This window comes from Lynx canadensis, chromosome B2 (genome assembly GCF_007474595.2).
Source record: "Lynx canadensis isolate LIC74 chromosome B2, mLynCan4.pri.v2, whole genome shotgun sequence".
NCBI lineage: Eukaryota > Metazoa > Chordata > Mammalia > Carnivora > Felidae > Lynx > Lynx canadensis.
The window spans coordinates 44,531,367-44,549,146 of NC_044307.1; the positions used below are offsets into that span (position 1 = coordinate 44,531,367).

General features: G+C 43.6%; 1 protein-coding gene and 1 pseudogene across 2 annotated transcripts in view; both read right to left on the reverse strand.

Annotated features, from left to right (window-relative positions):
* RCAN2 (regulator of calcineurin 2) overlaps positions 1-17,780 on the reverse strand; it is a 275,296-nt gene that overhangs the window by 171,825 nt on the left and 85,691 nt on the right. The gene's annotated exons all lie outside the window — the stretch shown is intronic.
* LOC115514020 lies at positions 6,521-8,734 on the reverse strand (annotated as a pseudogene).

Consider the following 17,780-nt stretch of genomic DNA (forward strand, 5'->3'; position numbering starts at 1 on the left):
CATGAATTTAAAGCCACGGCTCGAACTAGCTGTGGGCAACTTTCTCTCACTGTCAGTTCCGACTCCTGTGACAATGGGGATAATGACATTTATTGACTCGTGGCGCTGTAAGAATTCACTGAGATCACACAAACGGAGCACTCAGTGCAGCAAGTGGCATGTAGTAATTGCTCAATAAAAATGTGGCTACTATCCCTTTTGGTCAGACTTTCTGTCCCAAAGGAAATGGTGAGGTGAAGGGCATTTCTTATGGATGATGGTGTCAGTACACAGAACTTTCCATACACCGTACTTGGAGTACTTGGATTTCTGACGAAGGAACAGATAGCCTTTTTAGCATGTAATACTTGAACCCTGCCCCTGATTGCCAGGAAAAGGAAGCATCACAGCTAGCTCCTAAAAGGATGGTTCTCTCCGCCCTCTCCTACATTATCCATTTCCCTACACTCCTGCTTCTCCTTTCTCTTGCCTCCCTTCTCTGGCACTTACTGGCTTCTCCACAGAATGCCTGGCCACTTACTACTTTTTTTCTTGTCTCTTGGAGCCTCTTCTGAATTCTTTCTTTCTTTTTACGTTTTATGTTAGTTTGTCTGAATTCATCTAGTTTGTGGTGGTCGGTGGAGCCTCCTACATTTTCTCTTCCACCTGCCTGTTTTCTCCCCAGTCTCCTAGGGTCCAGCTTCCCCTCACCTCTTCCCCACCCTGCCTGCAACCACCAGCGTGGCCAACACTGTGAGCACACGTTCAGAGTAAATCAGCAAATCTCGCTCCAGGTGAACACGCCTGAATGCTGTGGAAACGTAAGTCCTTAGGCCTGTGTTTCCAAGTCTGAATGATAACTAATGTGCAAGATGACTTATGTTTGAAAGCTGAGCCACACCAGTCAACCCTCCACGGCTCACGCTTTGTGACAATGCCCTGCAGGGTCTATTCAAAAGGATGCGTTGTTCTAACAATAGCTGATACTTCTCTTGTTTGGTAAGGAAGTGATACACTGTTGTTATTAGCAGTGATCAGATTTAAGTCCTTGACAGGTGCTGAGCACTCTAGAATTCAAGAACTCTATTCGTCAGCAGCAGTAAATCTAGACAAAAAGGTTCCGAAATAAGTTCTTTATACACAGGTCTTAACCGAGAGACGTCAGCGGAGCTTCTACGATTTGGCATTTGCGTAAATTAAAATGTGCTGAATAAGTCCTGCATTACTTTTCATTAGTGCCTATGCCAGTTCCACATTTATGACTTATTAGCTCAAAATGTGGCTGGCCATGCTGGAAGAATAAAAGCAGGGTGTGGTAGAATTATTGAACACAGTCCAATGGATAAAAACTGGTCCAAAAGTCAGGACATTCAGACTCACGTTGGAGATTTCTTATTATAGATATGGGCTATGTATAACTGATTCTTCAGGATCTCAATAGATAAGTGGAAGTTCTTCTCTGCCTGAGACACTGCTACACTTTTTATTCATGCCCTCTATTCTCCTTTCTCTTTTACATTTTCTATATAAAAAGTAGGTCACATGAGGCCTTGTGGGATACTGTTAAGACTTTTGCTTTTGTCTTTAATGAAATGGGAGCCGGCGGAGGGTTTTGAGCATTGGGGAGACGGGATCTGCCTTTCCTTTTAAACAGGATCTCCTTCATTCATGTGTGGGGACTAGAGCAAAAAAGGAAGACTATCTAATAGGCAGTCGCAGTAATACAGGTAAGAAATGATGGTGGTGTGGATCCACCAGGGTAGAAACAGTGGAGATAGGGGCGCCTGGGTGGCGCAGTCGGTTAAGCGTCCGACTTCAGCCAGGTCACGATCTCGCGGTCCGTGAGTTCGAGCCCCGCGACAGGCTCTGGGCTGACGGCTCAGAGCCTGGAGCCTGTTTCCGATTCTGTGTCTCCCTCTCTCTCTGCCCCTCCCCCGTTCATGCTCTGTCTCTCTCTGTCCCAAAAATAAATAAACGTTGAAAAAAAAATAAAAAAAAAAAAAAAGAAACAGTGGAGATAGTGGAAATGGAAATGGTAGTAATCATGTGCTTTGAAGAAGCAGTGAACGCATTCCCTGATAAGACTGGTTGTGCCTCATGAGAAAAAGGGAAGCGTCATGGATGACTGTAAGAATTTTGGCGTGGACAACTAGAAGGAAGAGTTTCTTGCTATCTCCTGAGATGGGGAACCCTTAAGGGAAAGAAACTGCCAGGGGTCGTGATAGGGTGGCGGTGATATGGGTCATGAATTGGGCTTAGCTCTACAAGGTTTGCGAGGCCTTGACGGGAGCAGGGATGCCAAAGAGCAGACGAAGATCCAATTTGGGATCTCAGAACAGAGAACCAGGTCAGATACGTGCATTGGAGGGTCACCAGTGCATCCGTGGTGTTTATGCTGTGAGATGGGATGGGGCTAGGGAGAGTGGAAAGGTAGAGCCAAGGCTGAGTCCGAACACTCCAACTTGAGGTTGAACAGAGGAAGACAAATCAGCAAAGCGGCTATAGCACAGGCCTCGGGCAAGATAGGATCCTGAGAACCAGATGGAGAAAATGCTACAACGGGGAAGAATCAGCTGTGCTCAAGGCTGATCTCTTAAACAGGTAAAAAACAATGTACATATGTAATCAAGGTATTGTACCCCTCTCGAAATAAACTAATACGTCTAATATTAATTACACATTCCAAATCAAACTTCAAGGCTAATTCTGCAATATTATGTCAGACCATTTCCGACACCTTTAATAGCGTCTAACCGCAAATAAAACTGATGGCAAGATGCATTCCTAAACTTAGCAGAGAAGCATTAGGGCTATGGAGGTTGGCTCATTTCATCATCTCTCTGCTTCCTTTAGCATCTTCCGTGGGTTGTAAAGTCATTTTCCCAATTTGGGAAGAAACATTTACCCACCAGGGGTGCCATGTTCTCTGGGTCAAAGATTCAGGACTGTGACACATTTATCTGTCAAATTCAGTATCTAGCCATGGGATCCGGGCACTGTGTTTCAAAGCTGATTCTGCCCAGATTCCAGATGAACAAGCTGGTGTCTTTCTAACTGTTTAGTTCTGTGAGCTATGTCAGCAGGGGACCCAATGCCCAGTTCTTCCAGTTGGAGTTAGTTTCGGAGCCCTGCGTATCGAATATATTTCTAGTTATGCCTTAGACCAATTTTTATCATTCACTTATTTCAGTGTTTTATCACCTAATTTAGGGAGAAGAAATTCTGCTCCTTTAACCAAGTTGCAGCTAGTTTCTTTTCCCCCTCAGTTAGATTCACCTAATGTCTTTGCTCCGTGATTGAATCCCACATTCTCTCCCTATGTTTCATGTCTGGATCTTGGGCATAGGTTTAGAATCACTTGTATTAAGAAGAGAAGATTAAATGTAAGGTCGGTAGAAGCAGTAGGACCAAACGTAGACTGGATTTCTTTATTCCACGGCATTGCACTGAGGGTTACTGCTCCAGGGTTTGTTAACATGGTGTTCAGAATTGTAAAGGATGCACATCTTATTTGTGCTTAGCTGTGAGAACACCACACAGAAGGCCTACGGACTTCTGGGATTTGGGCCAGAGGAACCATAAAAGAGAGACAATAATGCCTCATTCATTCAAAAGACATTTATCTGGTGCCTCGACATGGAATCAATGCCTGTGTCCCCCCAAAATGCATATTTTGAAACCACACCCCAAATAGGATAATATTAGGAGGTGAGGTCTTTGGGAAATAAGCCAAAGGGTGGAGCCCTCGTGAATGGGATTAGTATCCTTTTAAGGAGGGGACACAAGAGCTCGCTCCATGTCTCTGCTCTCCACCATGTGAGGACATAGCAAGAGTACGACCATCTGCAAACCAAGAAGGGGGCCTTCACCAAACCCCGGATCTGCCAGCACCTTGATCTTGGACTTAGCAGCCTCCAGAGTTGTCAGAAATACTTGTTTGTTGTTTAAGCCATCCCATCTATGGTATTTTTGTGATAGCAGCCCAAGCTGACTAAGACATACCAACATCTGCCTGGCACTGTGCGAGGTGCCAGGCGGGGTTGAGATGCGAGGGTGTCCAGTGGCATGGTGAAGCTGATGAATCTACAGCTCATGTCGATTCTGATCGCTTCAGGTATTGTTCCTTATAGGCTATTACATATAATGAGTATCACCCGGGATGACAGAGATACGAAACTGAATAGAATACATTTCTAGCTTTTAGGGGATTTTTGTTCGTTACAATGATGTCAAAGAGACATCTCTTCCTTCTGATCTCAGCTACAACAACCTTGATGGCCAAAGAGTAAACAGAAACCTAGGGCATACTTCCCAGGCTTGTTGAAGTTACTGTGTTTCACAACAAATGCCCTAGTGTGGCTTCATTCATGTAACGTTCTAAAAATGACAAAATTATAGAGGTGGGGAACAGAACAATGATTTCCAGGGAGTGAGGGGAAGGGGAGGCCGGAAAGGATCGTCGAAGGGAGTTCCCGTGTAGTGATGATGGAACAGTTCTCTAAGGAGAATGTCCACATATGAGACAATTTCATAGAACAACACACACACACACACACACACACACACACACACACAGTGAATAGATGTAAAATTTGGTAAAATCTGGGGCCCTTGCATGGCTCAGTCGGTTAAGTATCCAACTTCAGCCCAGGTCATGATCTCACCACTGGCGAGTTCGAGCCCTGCGCTGGGCTCTTTGTTGACAGCTCAGAGCCTGGAGCCTGCTTCCAATTCTGTGTCTCCTTCTTTCTCTGCCCTTCTCCTGCTCATGCTCTGTCTCTCTCAAAAATACGTAAACGTTAAAAAAAAATTAAAAAAATAAATAGAAATTGGTAAAATCTGAGTAAGCTCTATAATCTAGTTAATAGTATAATCCCAATATCAATATCCTGGTTCTGATAATGTACCATAGTTAAGTAACATGCTACCTCTGGGGAAAGCTGAAGGAAGGGTACAGGGGATCTCTCTATACTATTTTTGCAACTTCTTCTGAGTTTATAATTATTTCCAAAAAAGTAAGAGAAAAAATCATGTATTCATTCATGTAAAACAATAATAATAGGCCCTTTATATGCAAATAAATTACTGCCCTATGATATTAAAAAGTTTTCATTTTAAGTCAGCTTTCTCTGTCCCAGAGTACCAATAATGAACCAATCATTTTTCACAATCACCTAAGCCATGCGTCCTCATCCAGCTATGAGTTATCACCACCACGTCTTTATTTTAACATATTGATTCATAAAATTAGTATGTGCACAAATCTTTTAAATTTTGCATTCTCTTTCATGTAGGAGTTATAATACTAGGACAATATCCCACGAGTAAATACACTCATTATTCACGAGTAACAAAACTCAGGAATAAGCTCATTTATCACAGCATAATTTATGATGGCAGAAAACTGGAAACAATCTAAATATTCAATTAAGAACATTCTGACAGACACCAAGAATTGACGAATTGAAGGCAATCAAAATGTTATTGTAGGAGAATATTTAGTAATCTGGAAAGCTGCCCTCAGTGCTTTGCTAAGTGAAAAAAAGTTCTTCAATAGGGTACAGAACGATATGCATACACATGTATTTGCATAGTGAAACAAAAGATATTTAAATGTTAACGGTGCCTTTTCTCTGCATGATGGCATTATAGTGTTTATTTTATTTTTTGAATTATTTCAATTTTCTGAAATGTCTACAGTGAATATCTATTATATTTGTAATAAATGTAAAATGAAAAAACCTAATTCATATATTAAGCCCAGGTTCTGTATAAACCAGTGTTTCTAAGCTGTGGTGAGTCGACAGAGTTCCAAAGATGTATTCAAAGTGGTCCATGGCTACTACTATGAGAATGTTTAATGTGGTGTTTTCATTTAGATGACAACCTTAACACAGTAATATTGACATCTTCGGGATCATCTGGACGATCATGGTACATCACAGATGACCAGAGCCCATACTGGCATTTATTTTTATGTCTGCAGGGTTGACACGGCTGCTACTCATTCTCACAGACTAATGAGAAAAGAAACAAGTCAAATGTAATAGATGTATTTGTACAGCCTGCTGCACAAATTAGGGTTTGCAGAACTTCCAAGAGAGAAAGTCCTGGAGAATATGGGGCATGCCAAACTCCAAAGAACTTGAGTCAGCATTCAGTACCCAGTTCACATTGTGATCAGTGAATCAACTAGCAAAGAATATCATCAGTCACACTAAATTAGCCAGTGTTTTATAGTGGTTGTTTTTAGTTTTTGTTGTATTTAATGTTTGGCCTATATGAAAGCAGCAAGTATAGGGACTTTGTGCCTATTTATTTTATTTTATTTTTGGTGCCGATTTTAAATACAGTTTTATTTAAGACATTGCATTTTCCACTTACCATACAGTGCTCATAAAGTGCAATGTTTATTTCCTTCCCCTGCACACACATTCCATATTCAAGTATCAAGGATTCCTAGTTTATTTACTACAGCAGCTTGACTTTAAAACTTCCATGGCATTTGCTACCGATTTGGGTCCTTCAAACGTCTCATGCAGAACAATGCTAGACCTATTCTCAGGTTGGCTTAATCAACCTCTTCAATGGTGGGCACAGAGGAGGCACCACCAGATGGGGGAGCTCCACCACCAGGGAAGCCCCAAAACATTCCTCCCAGCACGCCTCCTGCGCTCTGGTACAGCTTGGTCATGATGGGGTTGCAGACTTTCTCTAGCTCTTTCTGCTATGTTCAAATTCTTCCTTATCAGCAGTCTGGTTCTTATCAAACCAGTTGATGACTTCATTACACTTGTCAAGAATCTTCTGTTTGTCCTCATTGTTGATTTTGCACTGAAGTTTTTCATTTTCAATGGTTGCTTTCATGTTGAATGTGTGAGATTCAAGTGAATTCTTGGAAGACACCTTGTCCCACTGCGTCTCATCTTCAGCTTTGTACTTCTCGGCTTCCTGGACCATGAGCTCAATGTCTCCCTTGCTCAATCAGCCCTTGTCCTTTGTGATGGCAATCTCGTTCTCTTTTCCTGTGTTCTTATCCACAGCAGAGACCCTGAGAATGCCATTAGCATCAATATCAAAAGTGACTTCAATCTTAGGAAAGGGGTAGGAATAGTGGTATTGCCCTTGATAAGGCAGTCATGACTCCTCTACCAGTTTCAATGCCAAGAGAAAGAGGAGTGACATTCAACAGCAGCAAATCTTGAACATTTTCAGATATTTCTCCAGGAAGAATGGCTGCCTGGCCAGCTGCATCATAAGCAACAGCCTCATCAGGGTTGATGGTCTTATTCAGTTCCTTTCCATTGAAGAAGTCTTGAAGAAGTCTATGAACTTGGGAATACGGATAGAACCACCCACCAGGACAATATCATGGATCCAAGACTTGTCTAGTTTGGCATCCCAAAGGGCTTTTTCTACAGGGTCCAGGGTGCCGTGGAACAGGTCAGCACTTAATTCTTCAAACTGGGCGTGAGTAATAGAGGTATAGAAGTTGATTCCTTCATACAAAGAATCACTCTCAATACTGGCCTGGGTGCTGGGGGGCGCCTGGGGGGGCGCCTGGGTGGCTCAGTCGGTTGAGCGTCCGACTTCGGCTCAGGTCACGATCTCACGGTCCGTGAGTTCGAGCCCCGCGTCGGGCTCTGGGCTGATGGCTCAGAGCCTGGAGCCTGCTTCCGATTCTGTGTCTCCCTCTCTCTCTGCCCCTCCCCCGTTCATGCTCTGTCTCTCTCTGTCTCAAAAATAAATAAACGTTAAAAAAATTAAAAAAGAAAACACTGGCCTGGGTGCTGGAAGAAAGTATATGCTTAGCACATTTGCGAGCAGCATGGAGGTGATGGACTGCCCTCTTGTTCTCGCTGATGTCCTTCTTACATTTACACTTGAACTCTGCAATAAAATGGTTGACCATTCGGTTGTCAAAGTCTTTTTCACCTAAGTGGGTGTCTCCAGATGTAGATTTCACCTCAAGGATCCCATCTTCAATAGTGGGAGCTGACACATCAAAAGCGCCACTTCCGAAGTCAAAGATGAGCACATTCCTTTCAGCTCCAACCTTTTTGTCTAAGTCATAAGCAACAGCCACAGCAGTTGGTTCATTGATGAATCTGAGTACACTGAGGCCTGCAACAGGTCAGCATCATTGCTAGCTTGACGCTGAGCACCATTGAAGTAAGTAGGTACTGCGACAACAGCCTTGGGAACAGTCTTCCCGAGATAGGCCTCTGCAATTTCCTTCATCTTTGTCAAAACCAGAGAGGACGTCTCTTCTGGATAGAAACAGTTTTGTCTCTCCCTTGTATTCTGCTTGGACTTTGGGCCTGCCAGCATCATTCACCACCATGAAGGGCCAATGCTTCCTATCGGACTGGACAACAGCATCGTCGAATCTACGTCCAATCAGGTGCTTGGCATCAAAAACTGTGTTGCTGGGATTCATTGCGACTGGATCAATCAATGGTTTGGTGTCACTAAAGGTGACATAACTTGGGGTGGTTTGATTTCCCTGATCATTTCCACTTTCCTGTGCCGGAAGACACCCACACAAGAGCAGGTGGTGCCAAGATCAACGCCAACTGCAGGGCCCTTAGGTAGAGTTGCTTCCGTGTGGTCCCTGCTCAGCACAATCTGGAGAGCCAGCATGGCGTTCATGGACGCCCTGTGCCCGTTTAGCTTTGTGTTGTATTCACTCAGGTAGCACATTGTGAAAACTATTAAATTGAAGTCTAGACATTTTGTTTTCCTTTTCCAAGTGTCTGCACACTGCTCGGGTTTGAGAAACACTGTTCTAGAACCAAAAACATTCCGGGGCACCTGGGTGGCTCAGTCGGTTGAGCGTCCGACTTCGGCTCAGGCCATGATCTCACGGTTCACGAGTTCGAGCTCCGCGTCGGGCTCTGTGCTGACAGCTCGGGGCCTGGAGCCTGTTTCGGATTCTGTGTCTCCCTCTCTCTCTGCCCCTCCTCTGTTTGCACTTTGTCTCGTTCTCAAAAATAAATCAATATTTAAAAAAACCCAAACGTTCCTTATGCATGAACACAGTACCTTTAGAAGCTACATAAACTCGGGGCACTAAGATGTCACTCAACACTGACACTCCCAACAGCATGTCACTAACCGAGAAGTGGATCCAGTTGCAAAGTTGGTCTCGATATTATTTGTCACCTCAACTACATTTTTCTTCTTCACAGACGTTGTATCAAACACCATGTTAGGGTTCCAGATCAGTTGGCCAGAGCCCTTTTCATGGAAAGTGTTCCTGGACCAGGAAGAACGATATGTGCTGGGGTACATTTGAAATCCCTTCTGTTTTCATTAGACCAGGAAACATTTCATAGCAGAGGTTTGGGGCTACCTGTCCTTGTCTCCCGCTTCATTCCAGGCCAACCTTTTCTATAAATCTAAGCAGCTCTTCCTCCTAAAAGCGTTCCCTGCCACAAAGCAAATGCTATTATACGTTCATATAATCGCCCAAGGTTCTACAAACAGCTTGACAGGGCCTGTCTTACTGATTCCTTATATTGCAGCAGCTTGATATATAAGCATTAAAATTCTCATCTTATAGATATCGAAACTAATTTTCAGAGAGGTTAAGTGACTTTCCCGTGGTCAAACAGCCAGTAACAAAATATGCCTAAAGTAGAAGTGTTTGATTCCAATTCTCCGGTTTTTCTTCCCCAACCCCTGGGAATAACTCACAACTATTTCTCTTTCCTAGGTCATTAGGAGGAGTAAAATGTTTAGTTAACAAAACTTCTTCTGCATGACGAATAATAAACACTTAACTCCCTGAGATACTTGCATTTTCAAAGCAGAACGCCAGGTTGCCCAAATCTATAACATCGAGAACGGCGGAAAAGATGTGTTTGTTTCCTAGGGTTGCAAATTACCACAAACCCAGTGCTTTCCAACAACAGAAAGGCATTCTCTCACAGTTTTGGAAGCCAGAGGTCTGAAATCAAGGTGCTGGCAAGGTTGGTTCCTTCTGGAGGCTTCAGGGCACAGTCCCTTTCCAAGCCTCTCTCCTAGCTTCTGTGGCTGCTGGCTGTCCTGGATGTGCCCTGACCTGCAGACACATCACCCCAATCCCTGCCACCATATTCCTATCACCTTCTCTTCTGCGCTCTCCCCTTCTCCTTTCCTCTTCTCAGGACACTTGTCATTGGATGTGTGGCTCACCCTCATCCAGGAGGATCTTATCTTGAGATCTTTAACTTAATTATATTTGCAATGACACTTTTATCAAATAAAGCCCCGTTCACAGGTTCTGAATGGACCTACCTTTGGAGGTCGGGCACAATTCGAACCACCGCACGAGGGTAACTCCAAAGTGAACACTCCTGTTCCTGGAATACACGAGGCAACTCAGCAATCCTATATCCCACCCGCTATCTTCTAGCCAAAAGCAAATGTCCCGCGTCTGGAAATTTCCTCCAGGTTCTGGATTCCACCTCTGGTTTCCACCTCTAATTGTTGGCTTCCCATCTTTATGTATTCTGCCAAAAACTGGAATTTCTTCTCTACCTTGCCTGTTCACGTGACCACCTCCACTGCGAGGGCTGCCTGGTTTTCACTGGTTTCTCTACCTGGCATGGTCTTCCAGTCTCCTGGGTACTTACTCAAGTCCACTGAATCCAGACTTCCAAGAAAGCTCATTGCCCACCCCTCTCATCCTCAACTACCATTTATCTTGAACCAGAACGCTAACATCGGGGAGACATGACTGGTTGCTCTCAGAGGTGAAGGCAGCACTGCCCTGCCTGGGAATCAGTTTCTCCCATTAGTTCCTGACAGTTGATGCTTTTCGTTGCTTCCTTCTTTCTCTTGCCCCTGCCCTCACATCGGCATCTATTCCTGTGGCCCAGAAATCCCAGGCATTGTTCATGCCCCACTGCATGTAGGCGAGACCTGGCTCAGGGCTCCCGTGGCCACTATCCCATAGCAGTGGGGCGAAAAGGTGGTACTGGCCATTTTCAAGAAAAAAAAAATGACCAATATTTGTAAGAAAAGAAAGGCTTCGCTCTGCCTTGGACCCTATTCTCTATGGCCAGTGGCACTTCTTAAAATACCTCCTCCACCGACCACCGGAGGGAGAAACACCCATGATGGTTGTTAAAAATGCACCTTTCTGAGCCCAATTCTAGGCCACTGTAACAGAAACTCTGTGAAAAGACAGAGAACTCAGTTTTTTAGCAAGTTTCCTAGTGATCCTCCTACAACTAGATTCCAAGAACCGTCACCCAGGATAATCAGAGGGACAAAACTCAGCCACGCTTCCCGGCATCAGCAGGCAACTTCTGCTCCCACACAGAATACTTCCTGCAGCACGAGTTTGCCCACAGTTTCGGATCAGAACCTCCTGGCTCCAGAATCACCTTTCTTCCTCTGTCCTTACGACTCAGGCAGGAACCAGCCCATGGTCTTATCTCTTTCCGCTTTGGTTTTGGGGAAGGTGTTGCCCATCCCTGCAACTGGGCCATTCATTGCCAGTGCCCCCCAAGAGTCTCCTTTGAGTTTTGGAAAGAGGGTCGAGATTTGGGTGCCTTTCCCCACGAGCTCTAATTATCAAAGGTAAGAAGAAGTGCAGAGAGGAAAAAAGAGCCGCACAAGATGCCCCAACCCTTTCCCCAGGAGGAGGTGTGCCTGCCTGACTTTGACTTGTGTAGTGCAGGAGGCTGGTCCGTGCGTGCGGCCCCCAGTCTGAGTATGCTCAGGTCAGTTTCAAAGTAACTTGTGAACTGTGCAAGCGGAGGTAGTGGGTGTCACTTTAATTTCTGCTTGAACATCTCCCTGAAGCTTTCCAAGTCCTCCACAATCATTAGCACACCTTCAGGGACATGGCAAACGGCTTTAATGGTAAATATACATATACTGATTCACTGGACAATGAAAATACTCATCGTCAAGTCAGATGTCTTTCTTCCACTCCCAGCAGAGCCCAGAGAAGTCGGATGCCTGAGACTTCGCCCTTATAATGAGGTGGAAGCTTGTGGACAGATGCATAAATAAATAAATAAATAAATAAATAAATAAATAAATAAGAAAGCTCTGGAAAACAGTGCTTGTGATTTGGGGAACTTGGTAATGTTGCCACTAACATATTAGGAATGAATGTATCTGAAATGCTGAAGTAGCAGAAGTTTGAGTACAAAACCCAAAAACTTGAAACAACTGGATTCAGCCTACCAACCAGCACCTAGTTACCCAGCACTTATTATGTGCTAAAAAAAATATTTTACATGTGTGTTGTGTGTCTAGATAAGTGTCTGTGTGTGTGTGTGTGTGTGTGTGTGTGTGTGTGTGTTGCAATAAAAAAATAATTCTGCAAGCTCCGGCTGCTGGGCAGTTCTTGACCTTGGATGTTTAGCTTTTCAAAGGCCTGCTGGCTAGATTTAGGTTAGTGGGATGTACCATTAAAGGGTGGTATCTAGAATGTATTTTTCATTCCTACCTACCCTTCCCTGCTCCCACACTCTTTAAAATAGATCTTCACACAGAGAGAATTATTAACAGTAGCAAAACTTTTACATGCACAGAAAAAGTTTACAAAAACCTCCCAAGATAATTGTATCCTGCTGCACAGCGAGCAAGTGTTCTGGGCCTCTGAGGGGAGAATTTGCTACTTGGTATTTGTGTTTTAGGGCAGGGTATGGGGGTAGTGGTATAATCTCAGAGGAGGTGATCTGGAAGGGGATATTGTTACTCTTTTGATCACAGACCACACTGCTTGAAATATTAATCTTTATAACTTCATAACCACTAAGTATTTATATCTAAGGTGCTATACAAAGGTAATTTGCTATAAAGTGAGTACTATACTTTTGCTTATGTTATTTGGGATCTGCTCGTGAAAGCTGTTCTCGAAACCCTGCTTTTGTTCACACTGACCCTCCGGCCTGGTCTAGAGTACCTTACTAGCTATATATTCAATTCTTAAATGTGGCTTGAATAGAAATTACTCTAGAAATTTAAATAGAATCCACGAAATAAGTATACTTTTAATACAGTTTAGAAATGTAGTTCTTTGATATACATCGAATATATCGGTTTTGAATCTGTCAATTTCTTTCTAATACAAACAAACTATCAGATGTTAAATGTTGCAAAGGCAGAAAAAAAGGTTAACCTGGCAGTAAAATGGAGGGCAGGGTCTAGGAAATCTGAGATATATGACACTGGGCACACTGCTTCCCACATTGTTATATCTGCTTCCCCATGGAAATCTATAGAAACATGCACACACACACACACACACACACACACACAACCCCCTACAAGACTGTACCACAGATATTATTTCCTTTTCCACATACCAGGGGTAAAAGCACCCACTTCCCCAAATTCTGAGCAGTTCTTTCTTCTAAAGAAAACCAGTTACGATCTCATGAGTGTAATTAATTACAAAAAATTAATTGCAAAAATTACACAATAGCTGGATGCAACCTATTTTGCAATAAAAGATGGCATATCAGTAAATTTAATCTGCAAAGATTCATACTACCATCTTATAACAGGCTTGGGAAATTTGGATATGAGAGTCTCCGTGCATACTCAATGTAAAAAAAAAATAAAGATAGATATGTAATTTTCTCAAATAAAGTCATTGCTCCAAATCTCATTAAATTCTGGCAGATATTTCTTGGTCTGTTTCATTTCTTTCTTAGGCTTCAAATACGCTTATCAAAGCCATAAACCTTTGGTCCAGTCCTCACTGATCTCAGCCTTCACAGCATTAATGATTTTGATGGGAGACCAGGGACGGCTGTTTGAGGTTTATAGCAATTTGAAACAAATGTTTCCATCCACTCTTTCTGTTCATGTTCATATAAGACTCAAGAGAGAAACAGGTCTCGTGCTCTGCTTTTAGTAAACCCTTTGCTTTAACGTAAGTTGTCTGTGAACACTTTAAAAGACACATTTCACACTTTTAGAGGCCACCTTCTTGAATGACTTGGCTACAAATTATCAGTGAACTTTCAGTGTAAATAACAGCATTTTAATCCCTTCTACTTTATGCTTTATTCCCATTATGTTTCAAAAAACTAGACAAGTAGCTGATGGTTTCTCTAAAATAAAAATCACCCTATTTCATTTGGAGACTAGGTATACAATTAGGTATGGGGGGATTCAGGAACAAATATCCAAAAACTAAGTCCTCCGACCTCCACGGTCCACTGAAGGTGACAGAGACCTCTAAAGTTGACCCTAAAACCCCAAAGTCTCATGGGGAGCCTGGGTGGCTCAGTAGGTTAAGCATCTGATTCTTGGTTTCAGCTCAGGTCATGATCTCATGGTTCGTGAGTTCAAGCCCCACATCAAGCTTTGTGCTGACAGTGCAGAGCCCGCTTGGGATTCTCTCTCTCCCTCCCTCTCTCTCTCTGTCTCTCTCTGCCCCTCTCCTGCTCTCTCGCTCTCTCTCTCTCTCTTGCAAAATAAATAAATAAACTTAAAAAAAATTTTAAACCCCAAAGTCTGAGCTCCTGGAGCATGGGAGTGAGACGGCATTGTGTCCCAGTACCAGAAAAATATTCAATGGCTCTTTTCCTCATGAACTCTTATCACTGGACTGTTTGGTCAAGCAGCCATAGACTGCCAGTGGGGTGGGGAACAGGGAGGAGGCAGCCAAGGAGATAAAGGCCAAGGTGCAGAAACACAACACAGTAAGAGGTCCCTTTTAGCATCCTCAGCATAGTCAGATTTACATGAAAGCAGGATCAAAACTAATGCAGTCAAGAGCCAATGGCAGTATATGCTGCTGATTTTTAAGTATATCTTTCCTCAAACAGGTAGCAACCACTCAAATAAAAGATCTCAGTAAGAAATGAAACTTGGATTTCTCATGAGAGACAACAAAGTAATGATTTAGACCGTTTTAAACAGCTGCTTTATCTAAGTCTCCAAGGAGAATTTCAAGAAGACTCAGGCAAAGCATCCCTCTTTAAAAAGTCCACATTCAAAGAGTAGTAAGGACAGGACAAATACAGTAGTCTGATTGTTCAGAAGAACAAAAGCATCCTTGTTGCCGGGAACTGCTTCATGGACAGGGCACTAGACCTTGAAGGATGAGGATTTTTTAAAATAGTGGTGGAGTTTGGGGGAAAGGAACCCACTTCAGGAGTGATAATTTTGTATCATTTTAATTTTGTATTTGTTGATATCCAGCTTTGTGACAGGGTCAGGAAGTTTGTATTTGTCATAAGTTATTTAGGCGACTTCATGTGCAACCAAGTTTGGAAACCCATACCTTGACCTACAGCTGTGGTTCTCCCAAGTGTGGTCCCTGGACCCGTAGCCTCAAAATTAGCATGTCCTTGGAACCTGTTAGACAGACAAATGCTCAGGGCCCTCGGTGGACCTATTGAAGCAGAATCCTTAAGGGTGGGGCCTGCGGATTTTAACTAGAAGCCAGGGAAATGGGATGTAGGTGAGGTTTAGACCCACTGGCCTACAGAGATGCCGAAGTTCCCAAGGTGCCTCTTCAGGTGATTCCTGAGAATTTCTGATGCATGGGTAATTTAACAGTACTAGATAAAAAGAAAGGTGAGGGGCGCCAGGGTGACCCAGGTTAGGCGTTCGACTCTTGATCTCGGCTCACATCATGATCTCATGGTTCGTAGGACTGAGCCCCGCATCGGGCTCCATGCTGACAGCGTGAAGACTGCTTGGGAGTCTCTCCTTCTCTCTCTCTCTCTGCCTCTCCCCGACTCATGCACGCGCACACGCTCTTTCTCTCTCTCTTTTTAAAATTTTTTTTTCAACGTTTATTTATTTTTGGGACAGAGAGAGACAGAGCATGAACGGGGGAGGGGCAGAGAGAGAGGGAGACACAGAATCGGAAACAGGCTCCAGGCTCTGAGCCATCAGCCCAGAGCCTGACGCGGGGCTTGAACTCCCGGACCGCGAGATCGTGACCTGGCCGAAGTCGGACGCTTAACCGACTGCGCCACCCAGGCGCCCCTCTCTCTCTCTTTTTAAAAAGGTAATATTAAAGAGGTTAGAGTGGAAGAGAGCCAAAGCATAAAAGACTCTTGAAAACTGAGAACAAACTGAGGGTTGATGGGAGGTGGGAGGGCGGGGAGGGTGGGCGATGGGTATTGAGGAGGGCACCTGTTGGGATGAGCACTGGGTGTTGTATGGAAACCAATTTGACAATAAACTTCATATACTGAAAACATAAAATAAAATCAAATAAAAAGGTAATATTGACTGTAGTTTACAGTAAACTACAAAAAATTTAAAAAATAAAGGTGAGATTACATAATCTTACAGAGGGGCCGATCTTTAGAAGCATGCCCCTAAAGGAAGAGAGAAGAAAAGGAATAATACGGATGGGGGACTGTATAAAACTAAAACCTTTGTGTGTCCCGAAGAAGTATAATGAAACAAGACATTGGAGATTAAAACGGAATGGTACTGGCCGAGGCTGAAACCGCTCATCTGGAAGAAGCAGCTTTGATTTTTCAAAGTCGTCAATACGTCGAGATTGATATTTACAAAACCCGTGATTATTCTCTCAGGAGGGAAGCTGTTTATAAAACAACTTCTGAGGATTTTCTGGTCGGAGTCCTTCTGGAACCAGGCACATCTTCCTTCCTAGGCAGCCTGTGTCCGATACCCTGAAGAGACAGCTTTCGCTGACAGTGTGCCTATTACTCCCCTACGGGTAGCTCCCACTGCTCTGTTGCACATTCTTCTGCCCAGGTACCTGTTTACATGTTTAGAGCCATCCGATACGAGGCTAAACAGCTGTGATGTCTGCAGGCTCTTCGTGGCAACCTGCTGCAGATGGGGCCAGCTGGTGAGCTGTTCACCCCGCTACATGGGCTCTCTTTGTCCTGCTGTGGAAGATGGTGGCTCATTAGCTCACCCTGGCCTCCCTTCTGTTGGAAAAGCAGAACCGGATGTGCTGCCCTTCATGTACCGAAGATTCTGCTAGGAGGGAAGCGTGTCTAATTTTGAATATTTCCAGCACTGCTCCTATTTCTGGGAATGGTGACAGATTGAAGTTCAGTGCCACCACTAGGATGCCTAGTGCAGCGATCAAGGTTAGGGTACCGTTCCCGCCAGCCAAAGAGAGCAAAGCTGCCAGCCCACACAGAGAAGAGACTCACTTGCTTGGCCTCTCCATTTGATGCTCTATGTGACCGAGCATAACCAGATAAAAAGGAATACGAAAAAGATCGATTAGGGGCTTGGCAAGGAACGACATTTCTGCATGGTTTGTTGTTGTTGCTTCTTCGAGCAGGAAGTAGTTTGACCAAGAAAAATGCCACCTTCCTAGGGATGCTTGGCCTCATGTTTACTCCTGCACGTTGCTTTTGCATGTCAGAAAATCAAGAGGAGCGAAGAAAGGGCCAACCCTCACCTAGGATCTTGGGACCTGAGACATTGCAGGGCCCATGACTTTCATAGTGTGAGGTCAAACCACAAAAATCCAAACCCAGATCACTTGCCATTCGGCTGTCTTTTAAATTATGCAAATAGAATAGATTCCTTAGATGTTGATTCATTTGAATGCAAAAGTTATCTTGGAGTTTTTAGAAACACAGTTCGTAAATATTAGGAATTCTGTGTAAAGGAAGGGAATAGTCTTAAATGATTTTTCAATGTTCTCATCCAGTCCCAGAATCCTACTGATTCACTTGCTTTTGTATACAACTCTACGAGCAAATATGAATGCAATAACTAAAAATTACATTTAGTAGATACATAAAGGTTATATATATAATAAGACCAGAAATATTATTACAGAGTCTGTTCTTACATTATTATTCGCCTTTCGAAGGTTTCTTAATTCCTTT